The 7,156-nt window shown below is 41.8% G+C and overlaps 1 long non-coding RNA gene across 2 annotated transcripts; it reads left to right on the top strand.

Annotated features, from left to right (window-relative positions):
- The first annotated feature begins 3,407 nt into the window (after window positions 1-3,407).
- On the top strand, window positions 3,408-6,819 carry LOC118341468. 2 transcript variants are annotated; one of them, XR_004797430.1, is made up of 3 exons: window positions 3,408-3,469; window positions 5,937-6,002; window positions 6,665-6,819. It is a non-coding gene; the product is annotated as an uncharacterized LOC118341468 (long non-coding RNA). The 2 variants fall into 2 exon arrangements; XR_004797429.1 differs by lacking the exon at window positions 3,408-3,469 and adding an exon at window positions 4,625-4,686.
- The last annotated feature ends 337 nt before the right edge of the window (window positions 6,820-7,156 follow it).

The following is a 7,156-nucleotide window of genomic DNA, read 5'->3' as shown; positions in this document are numbered from 1 at the left end:
TTGCCGTGCCAACGCAACCATCAGTGACAAAGCTCCGGAAGCAGCCAAAACCTGTGGCTGAACAGTTAAAACCAGCTGCCAGCACCTTCAGTGTCTAAGACCCCAGCTGGCTGTCAGGGTTCTCCTTTAAACACGACGTCATCAAAACAGAACGAGAAAGATGACATTTCGCGAGGAGGTGGACAAACTTCATGGTCAGAGGCAGGACGGGAGGAACCCCGCCCACGAATACGCAAGGATGTAACGCCCAGAAAAAAATAATGGGTTAGAGGGAAGAAAAATTGAGAAGAAAGAGGAAAAAGTTGAGCCAGGAGGGAAAAGAGAGGGAGGCATAAAACCATCCTAAAACCACAAGAGGTCAAATCACCAAACCGACAAGGCTCTCGGTCCAGTTTACAGGAAATCAAATCTCCTTGTGGGTATTCTGTAAACGCCAACCAGCATGGCTTCTGGAGTGTTCGCATCAGGCCTTCTTCAAATCGACTCATTCCAGACCTACATCGCTTCCCACCGGTTGGTTGGCTTTATCCCGGGCCCAAGGCCCGGGGCCCCTTGTCTCCACCTCCTGCGCTTCATACCTGCACCCAAACCGGGCTGGCCCGCTTGCCAAACCCACCCCTGCAAAACCTCCTTTCTACACATCAGTGCGCCCAAAAATCTTCCCTCCCTCTTCTCCTCCATTACGTTTTTATTTCCAGCTCCTAAATCCTCTCCACTTGCCCAACTTCTGTGGAGCCCTGCTCCCCCACCCCATCCTGCGTGCAGTGTCTCCCCCTCAGGAGCTCATTCCCATTCAGCAACCTGCTGTCAGTCAGCAAGGAGGTACAGTGTCCACACTTTGGCATGTCTTGTCGGACATTTGGGACATTGGTGTGGGGGGAAAATGCCATGGCCATTTTGAAATGCATGTTTAAAATAAACACCACAGACGTATGTGTAACCTCGGTTGTTGCACACTTCTACAGTCACTTGATAGCATTGTAAGCAAGGGAATTTGGAAGATAAAGGAACAATAAAATATGTTTTACTTTTGAAAAGTTAGGGAAACGTACCTTGCAAATTTTAGTTTTTGTGTTGAGCCACAGTTCGGGTAGGGGCAAACAGTCATAGTTGGATGGGGTCGATTGGTTAACAGGTGGGACTTTAGCTTGGGCAATACAGCTTTTTTGTTCTTTTTGCTTTAGTTTAGAGCAACTATTCTATTGTACTCTTAGGCACCTCAACCGGTAGTTGCTGAGGGATAGGAGGTATGTGTTTACATTTCTGACCACAATTTCCCATTCTGTGACCTTTCAGTCACATAACCCTTAATTCCTCCTCACAAACTGTCAACAGCCAGCTGTTTATTTGTTAGAAACAACATGAGGTTTTTTGTGGTTTTGCAGATTTAGGAAAAGGCTTTTTTAGCTCTTCTGTTGAGATTTATGAGCCTTAAACCTTCTGTGGCAGGTGTTTTACCATCAAGACAGGGACAAGTTGCTTACTTTATATCACCTGTGAGATATCAACATAGCTGCTCATAAGCCTGGTTTACCAAAGGCAGAGTTCCCCCAGAGACGCTCCAAACGAGGACTTCAGTAGTTTAGCTTGTCTAGTAATAACAAGGAGATCATGTAAGCAATTACTGCAGTGCTGCATTCTTTTGAGAGGAACTGCTGACAAAAAAACATGAACAGGCCACAACTCTCCAGACGACAGATTATAGATGTGGTTGCAAAAAAACTTTTTTGTAGACTCTCAAACTTTGTGACCAAATCTTTCGGGCCGGCAGTAGCTCAGTGTGTAGGGACTTGGCTTGGGAACCCAGAGGGTCGCATGGCTCAAGTCCACAGAAACAAAAATGGAGTGGTGGACTGGTAGCTGGGAGAGGGTGCCCTTGAGCAAGCAACCTATAACCCCAAAAACCTGCTTTATTCAAGTGGGAATCTGCAGTTCCCAGACTTGAATATTTGGACTCTTTACCATTGCTTTTGAAACCATTGGAAAGTTTACTACACATCAAATACTGAAGGCCTGAGTTAAAACTTATTAGTTTTTAAGCTTACATTAGGACAGGCAGGACATCAGGTAGTACAGCAAAAACAGGATTGGGTTTTGATTGGCTTTATTTTACCGACCCAGGAAATAAAACAGTTTCAAAGTTTTCTACTGCTGCAACATGCTCTGTTAATGACACATCATTGATACTATTGTTCTGCTCAAAACTGGTTCACTTGATAGCACCAAGGTTCCAAGATATATATATGAACAGCAGTCAAACAGATTGACTCCAGAAAAACCCTACAAGTCATATAAAATATCAGACTACTGGCATCTGGATTTTGGTACGGGGAAAAACCTCTGAAACAGATGGAAAGCATGAGCACAATTGGTGAATGGGAAACTGCCCATAACCATAAACACCTCCCACCAACCAGAGTGATGTCTCCACTCCTGGTGGTCGAGTACCATAGAGGCTCAGTTACATATCCATCTATTGCATGATTGAAGCTATTCAATTTACAAGCACTCTGGATCCACACTTTTATCGCACATTTCCATCAGTTAACATCTTACTAATGTCAACAATAACAATTAACTGTTTAGTTGTGTGAACTGATCTGCACTTTCAAAAACATTGTCAGTGTATAGGAATCTTTTTCAGAGGGGCCGGGTAACATTGCAGCCTCTTCATACACTCCACCATCTCTCCCCTTTGCATGTCCACAAGTGCATGTGTGTGTGTGTGTGTGTGTGTGTGGTGTGTGTGTGTGTGTGTGTGTGTGTGTGGTGTGTGTGTACAAAAAAAAGAGTGAATAAGAACAATTTCCCCCTAGGGATCAATAACAGTATAAGCTGCTTCTTCTTTAATAATAAATATTGTGAGTTTCATTAGGATAGGTGGGTTAGCCCCTACAAGGGCCTAAGAACAAGCAATGTTTTTTTTTGTTGTTGCATGATTTAACAGAGATTTCTGCTACTCTGTTCATTCACTTGCTCAGTTTTGGTTTGTTGCAACTTGTGTCTTGCAAATATTCTCTTTTTAACCTGAGGTTGTGAGTTTTGTGGTGTGTGGGATTGTTCGATTTCTCTGTGTAATGGTAGTTGACAGCACCCTTTGAACATTCACTCTTTATTTACTGCCTAACATTTTCTTCTTTTCAAATCAGTTTCAACAATAACCCCAACTGCTCTAATGTGGGGATGAAGCAGTGTGTGTGTGTGTGTGTGTGTGTGTGTGTGGGTGTGTGTGCGCAGAGTCTCCAGTTAGGAAAAACATGATGATAAAGACAGTTGTGGCTGATAGGCTACATATGTTTTGTAATTTTTGTTTATGGTGTGTGCGTGTGGTGGCAGTCATGGGCTTTGCTAATCTTGTATCAGTGGGCTTAGTGTAATGTGTTGCTGCTTTGAAACCTGTAGGAGGCCACCGACTCAGTCCCACCGAGGAGGCTCCAGAGACGTCTGATGGAGGATCTTCAATGCCCCTGTAAAATCACCCGGCTGCCCATCTGTGTATTATTGATGGTCTTGTCTTGGGGGCTTTGTCTTTACCTACTTCTTATTAGCCTCTAACTTCTCTGTAACTATGGCTCCTTTTGGAAAGTGAATATTATTAACCCATATTTAACCATGTAAGACCATTCAGCAATGTCTTTTCAAGGGATCTCAGTCCCCAAGCTGAATATTTGGGACTCGTTTACATTGCTTTTGAAGACCAAGACCCATTGGAAAGTTTGACTACAACACTCAAATACTGAAAGGCCCCTGAAGTTTTAAACTATTAAGTTTTTAAGCTTACATTAGGACAGGCAGGACATCAGAGTACAGCAAAAAGCAGGATTGGGTTTTGATTGGCTTTATTTTTTACCGACCCAGAAATAACAAGTTTTCAAAGTTTCTACACGCTGTGCAACATGCTCTGTTGATCGACACATCATTGATTACTAATTGTTCTGCTCAAAACTTGGTCACTTGATAGCACCAAGGTTCAAGATAATATATTATGAACAGCAGTCAAACAGATTGATCCAGCAAAAACCTCAAGTCATATAAAATATCAGACTTATGGCATTCTGGACTTGGTACGGGGGAAAAACTCTGAAACAGATTGGAAAGGCATAGACAATGTGAATGGGGGAAACTGCCCATAACCATAAACCTCCCACCCAACCAGAGTGATGGTCTCCACTCCTGTGGCGAGTACATTAAGCTTCAGTACATATCCATCTATTGATGATTGGGAAGCTATTCAATTTACAGCACTCTGGATCCCCCCCCCCCCCCAAACATTTTATCGCACATTCCAATTCAGTTAACATTCTTACTAATGTCAACAAAAGTAACAATAACTGTAGTTGTGTGAACTATCTGCACTTTCAAAACATTGTCAGTGTATAGGAATCATTTTCATCCCATGCTTACTCATTGCAAAGGCCATTTTCACTTTTCCATTGTTGCTGTCAGTTTCCATGTGCATGCATTTTCTTCATCCAAAGTTCCATGTTGACTTTCTCTTGTATCTTTCTCCCACTCTTCCCCTCCTCCACCCTCCCTTCTCTCCATGCCATTACTTCACACTGCTTTTGCTGGCTGTCGTTGTCTCTCTGTGGCTGCTTTGTGGTTAAGCTGGAGCCAGCAGTCAGTGTTCCGTACCTCTGTCCAAAGCCCCTGCCCCTGCGGCCCCGCCCCCAGGATTGTCTTCAGGTACCGCAGCCCTCCAGCCTTCCTTCTTTTAGCCTCCTGGCTGGAATTTGTACTCGTGTGGCTTGTCGGATTGTAAGTCCCGGAATCCTCCTAACTTTACCCCCCCATTATCCCTTTTCTGCAGTATTTCCAAACGTTTGTTTTAAGCTGCGACTAACTTTGAATTGACATCACCAACTATTTTGAATTTAGCAATGAATCGTTTAAGGAAAAACATCCAAATTCTCTGATTTCAGCTTCTCAAATGTGATATATTTTCTGCTTTCTTTAGTCCTCTATGACAGTAAACTGAATACTCTTTGGATACAAAACAAGACATTTGAGGGCATCACATACGGATTTGGGAGAAACTGATAAATATTTTTCACCATTTTCTTTTATATTTTTATATATATTTTATAGACCAAACAACTAATTGATTAATTGAGAAAATTATATCGTTAAGAGATTTTAGAAAATTTATTTTTTCACTTTTGACAGAGCTAGACAAGCAGTGTCCTCCTTTGCTATTGCTATTGCTAGTATTTAAGGTAGTTGAGGTTTAACGTCCTGAACTTGTATTTGTACTGGAAACACAGAGATGAAATTGACAGCTCTTAACTTCACCAAAAACCAAACCTGCTGTTGACCCCTAAAATCTTCTTTCTAAGCAGTGTCTGGTTTTTCTACAGAAGCCATTAAGTGTGAATTACTCAGTCAGAAGCTTTTTGCTAGGTCTTTGCTTGTTTCGTCATTAACATAAGCTGCAATTTGTAACACATTGGCATGACCCAACTGCTTCTTTTCATGACACATCAAGCTGATAGAAGCAACCTGCATGGGTTTTGTGTCTTTTGGATGAAAGACTGGTATGATGACGGAGCGGTACATCAGGATACCTGCATGTGTGAGTGTTATTAGCGTGGATAATTATTACGTTTAGGTGCTCCAACTCTTTTTATGGTCGTCACTCGTCATGCAACCATTTCATTCCATGAATCTGAACATTTCAGCAGTAAAAGTGTAATATATTAAGTGGATCCAACTGCTCTTTCATAGATGATCATGCTTGCAGAGTAACCCTGATTTCTCTCTCACAGGAGTGCTGGATAAGTATGACAACCTTTGTTCAGATGCATTAATGGTCTACAGCTGTGCCAATGACATTCTATTTATCTGTACGCTGATCTATTTGTATGTGTGTCTGTGCAACATTTGTTGCTCATATATAACTGTGACCTTTGACCTCTTCATGCTGGCCAAATCACCAGGGATCAGTGGAAGAGGACCCTGTGGCCCTCCTTCAGGCATCTCATGCTGCGGCTAAGCAATCCCAGGTCTGGCCTGCACTGTGCCTGAGTGTAATTCACCACCAGCTCATATCCCATGATGCCCCTGCACTGTGGAGTGTTGTGCTGTGTTGTGCTCTCTCCCTTTGCTTGTGAAGTGCAGTGTGTATTGCAGTGTGTCTTGTTATTTTTTCCCATTAAAACAAACAGTTATGACTTATTTGCTAAATTTGATTTAGCAAATTTTGGTTTTACATCCAAAAATATCTCCCTTTTTTCTTTTGTTTATTTGCTTATTATTTTTGTTTTATTATTGTGTTCCTTCCTCACTTTTGTCCCCTTTGTGTTCACTGAACCGAGGTAATCCATGGCATTTTGGTTACCAGGGTTAGCCATTGAGCACCCTTCACACACCCCTGAGGCTTGTTATAATGACTGGTTTAAAATTTCTCACCCACAAACACACATTGTTGTCCGCCACCCTGAAGGAGCATCCAGTGCTCAGTGAACTGTGAGATCACTGCATGGTCATCATCTTGACAACCTTTCCTCCATAACCTTTTAGCATGTGCTGGTGTCGGACTGGAAACACTAGTGTTTTCACAAAGACACAGTGTTACTATGAGTGGTCCGGTGATGTGGCTTGGCCAATGTAACGCCTTCGTCCCTGCTGTCTATTCATTTTTCTCCTTGTCCCTTCTGTCCCTCAGGTGAAGACAGAGGAGCAGATCGCAGCAGAGCAAGCCTGGTATGGATCAGAGAAAGTCTGGCTGGTCCACAAAGATGGCTTCTCCCTGGGTGAGCTGGGATTACTTGGCTTTTTTGCACATACAGCACCATTTCCTTCAACACATTCCAGCGTAGGACATTTCAAACCTTTTTGTTGGCAGTTTTGCTTTCACTGTTCAAAATTTTACTATGTTTTAAAAAAGTAATTAGTAAATAAATTATTTTTATTTAATGAATCCATTTGAATTACTTACATTTAATCTTGTTAGTGCAACTGTCATAACAAAATAATAAGATTTGAATGAATTAATATATTTTTATATCTATATCGATATATATGTATATATGTATGTATATGTTGATATATATGTAAATATGTACATACAGTACCTTGCAAAAATATTCACCCCCCTTGGCTTTTTACCTATTTTGTTACATTACAGCCTTTAGTTCAATGTTTTTTTAATCTGAAT

Source organism: Morone saxatilis, unplaced genomic scaffold, assembly GCF_004916995.1.
Source record: "Morone saxatilis isolate NCDOM2014 unplaced genomic scaffold, NCSU_SB_2.0 Contig8, whole genome shotgun sequence".
NCBI lineage: Eukaryota > Metazoa > Chordata > Actinopteri > Moronidae > Morone > Morone saxatilis.
This window is presented reverse-complemented; position numbering and strand designations above follow the sequence as displayed.